Source organism: Scleropages formosus, chromosome 6 (genome assembly GCF_900964775.1).
Source record: "Scleropages formosus chromosome 6, fSclFor1.1, whole genome shotgun sequence".
NCBI lineage: Eukaryota > Metazoa > Chordata > Actinopteri > Osteoglossiformes > Osteoglossidae > Scleropages > Scleropages formosus.
The window spans coordinates 9,714,411-9,718,509 of record NC_041811.1 but is presented as its reverse complement, the minus strand read 5'-3'; positions in this window follow the sequence as shown (position 1 = coordinate 9,718,509).

Here is a 4,099-nt window from a genome sequence, read left to right as displayed (position 1 = left end):
TGTGCACTCTGCACTTGAGTTTGCACCTTCCTTCCGGGACGAAAACCATGACAGAGTGTTACAGGTTATAAAACCAGTTTAAACTTCAGTGGGAAAGCCAAGCAAACAGGCTTAACCCAACTGTACCATGTTTCAGCTGAGGTCTTGGTTCAGCACTGTACTGAATTAGGACCAGTTGAACCCAGGCCACCCTGACTGATGTCACTGAGGTGAAGGAGCTGCTGGAGACCAGGAGAAAGGCCCACCAGCATGCTTCAACAGTCTCAAACTCATTTATTAAGGGCTGCTAGAGATGTATAAAAGATGTATTAAACCAAAGTTCACATACCAAACAACACTACACCCAGTTCCATTCTGGGACATACTGAATGTCCCACTCTTGTGATGGGTTTTTCTGAATTTGTGGCTGTTCCTTCTGTTTATCTGAAAAAGAACTGCCACACTGAACATGTCGCTAATGGTGTAAAATACACTTCTGGTCATAGATAGGATCACAAATTGACATTTACCCCAAAAGAGGAAATGACTCGTTCTGGTGTGTGTCTCGAGGGGCGCGGTGATGCAGCAGGCTTGGCCGGGTCCAACTCTCTGGCGGGTCTGGGGTTCGAGTCCTGATTGGGGCGCCTTGTAACGGACTGCTGTCCCATCCTGGGTGTGTCCCCCTCCCCCCAGCCTTATGCCCTGTGTTGCCGGGTTAGGCTCTAGGTCAGGGTGATCTCACTTGGGACAAGTGGTTTCAGAAGGTGTGTGTGTCGAGAGAGAGTCTGAGACAGTGAGGACAATCATGGCTGTGAGGGAGGGACTGGTAAAGTCCAGAAGACAGGGGAAAACGGCTGATGCAGAGGATAGACAACTATGTGACGGGTTAAATTGGATTTCAGAAGAAAGAATACAAAAGTATTTTCAGTATAAAAGTGGTCCCTACATTTTTAACACAAAGTAAATAATGTCATTAAGAATGGTTCCACCCAGAATGCAGGCACTTTTGACGTGGAAAAATATTTTTTGGGAGCTAGTTCAACGAAGATGCGGTTATGGTTATGGCTGTGTTATTGATTATGACTCTAGATACAACCGAGTCCATTGGAGAGGTGTTCCAGCAGAAAGAGGAAAAGAGAAAACAATGAAAACAGTCATAGTCTTACGTAAAAAAAAACAATGTAGACTTTGCTATCATTTCCAAAGACTTTTTCAGCCAAACACATAAATGGAAGCAAAAGCATACAACCAGCCCACGTGCACAGGATCACTGTTGCCACATTCGATCAGTGGCCTCCTCTCTGTAGGCTTTTTCAAAAGGCTTTCCACCACTTGACCTCCGCTAAAGGTCTTTATTTGAAATCTGTTCTCAGCTATTGCCACACACGCTCATACAACACAAACAGTCGATCAAATCCACATTCGGCACCGTGAAGGACTGTAATAATTATTTTCACATGGAAGACTGAAGTTCGGGTCCCGGGTTCCACAACAGCCAGTCCGGCTTCAGAGAAAGCGGGAGCAAGAGGAAGGGGAGTAGGATGACACTGGACTGGACCTGAATGCTAAATGCTCCCAGTGTAGCCTCAATTACCAATTCACCACCACCAGCAACAATCTTAGCCCCCTTCTCCATGCTTCAGATCACAAGAATGGTCCCACCATGTGCTGGCCTGAGTCCAGACAACTGCACCTCCTTTAAATACATTCAGTCCACTGGGGCATCGGTGAGGGAACGGGAAACTGAATATATAATACCCACCCACCCCTGACGTCCATCACAGCCTTTGATGGTGAACATCTGAGTTCGCTGCTCATCTGTTACTCAGTCTTGATCCATTTCCGAGCACATGGTAGCAATAGATGTTAAGATCAGGTGTCAATTATGTTACATTGCAGATCTGCATTAGGAGGTGTCAGTCTGACTAAGGTAATGGTAACCTCTTTTTTTGGGGTGGGGGACGGAGCCATAAAAGGCCTTGGGCTGTGAAACTAGATACGGCTGTGAACCCATCAGCAACAGATTCCGGGAAAGTCTGAGCCATCTACCGGTTTAGTCACTTTCTTACGTCCTGGGGAGGAGAAATTCCGTATTACTTTCAATATTTGATCAATACATACACTTCTTTAGGTATTAAAGAATTACGTAAACTTCAGAATTTTATAATCTGATTTTTTATTTCATTTTAAAAACTGTGGCATATAACCCTGTGTTTGTCTTATAGTGTACATTGTTAACAGACTGAAGGTAACACATTTCTGGCACATCTTAATGCACATCACTCAGCAAATAAAATACACTTGCTGAGTGAAATGTGCACAATATCAACCAGTAATAATATTATGGTTGGCCTCAACTGCCATTACTTTGTTGATCAGTTGCCATGCAGAAAAAATGACATTTTGAAATCTTACAACTTGGAGGTGAACTGGATCGGTTCAAGCTCAGTGGTTTTCTCAAAAGAACAAGAGACTGCCCACTTTCAGGACTACTATCCTTCCATGCTACCTGCTGTCCTTAGATACTGCCTACCTCTCAGTATTGTGTTCTAACAGGAGCAATGGTTTTGCCATTATGTAACAGTAGATGCCCTAAGAAATACTATAGCAGTGGATTGTGCAGTGTACCACACACACACACACACACACACACACACACACACACACACACACACACATTTTTATTATATCTGAGATTACTTTGCTTTAAATACTACAATGCATCACATCTACAAGTTATGGTTTTAATTTGATGAATTAAAGAGTTTTTCTTCCATGAGGGTTTATAGATTTTTATTAAGTGAATGAAACACTTTGGCATTTTCTGTCATTTTTGTATATGAAATAAGCACATGTGAAATGTATCTCACAGTAATGAAACTGGGTTTGGTTTGGTTCTAGGCCCAGGAACTCTTTTGCATAGGCTGACTAAAAATTGGTAGATTTTTTTTTTTTTTTAACTTATTGAATGTTCTGTCCTCAAGATAACATAACTTTGCCAGATGTTGGTGGGATAGATGTTTCCACATGTGCAGTTTCGAGGAACCTGACACTCAGACACCTTAATATTTAATCACCTTGGGTGTCTCCGCACCATCCCAAAACTGCAGCACGTGTTGCAGTGTTTCTGTGTGTAATCTAACCTTCACAGAATAATAATGAGCCAGCAGAGTCACTGCTGCAGACTTTACAAAGAAATTAAAGGATCTACAGACAGGAGCAACTACAAAGGTAGTATTTTTAAACACAGAATTCACTGGATAAACAAAAAGGGCAGTTTGTGCTTGGTTTTTGTAGAATGCATCACTATTCCTGTTTGATATTGTTATTTTTTTATTATTATTATTATTATTATTGCCCTGCTTCAGTACCACTGAGTAAGGCTGAATTCAATTTCCATATAAATGCAAAGAGGGTGTACAAATACTACCTTCTTTCACAATTTACACCCTTGTTATGAAGAAGTATATATACTCCAGTGAACGACAGCAGTCTTCTGGTTGAGTTTAACACATACTGCCAGTGTAAAAATAATTAAATAAAACAATAAACAAATAATAAAATAAAAATGAAACAGAACAAACCAAAACACCAGCCACTTCATTTAACAAAAATCAAAATCATTCATTCTTTAGAACATAAAAAGACTGCTCCCATAGCAAAACATAACCCATGTATATTCCAGCGCGCAGGCTATGGAAAATCACGACACACACACACACGAGCCTAACTCGGCAACACAGGGCGCAAGGCTGGAGGGAGAGGGCACACACCCAGGACAGGACGCCAGTCCATCGCAAGGCACCCACGCGGGACTCGAACCCGGCCGCCGGTGTGAGCGAGACCCGGCCAGCCCCCTTAGAAAACGATCATCATAATTTAATGCGCTTGGAAGAAACATAAGGAAAGTCCTGTTGCAGATGTCCAGGATCGTGCCGTAAGAACATCAGTAACTTTCAAAACTATACCGAAGAAGTTCAAGCTTAGGCTCTTAACTACTTTAACACGATTTCCTTCCTGTTTCCGGTCTATATCCCCTCAGTTTCGAAAACGTTCTATCCCCACAAGCGTATCTCCGGAGATCTCGCGATGCTTCCGCGGGTTTATTCCCGTCCCCATG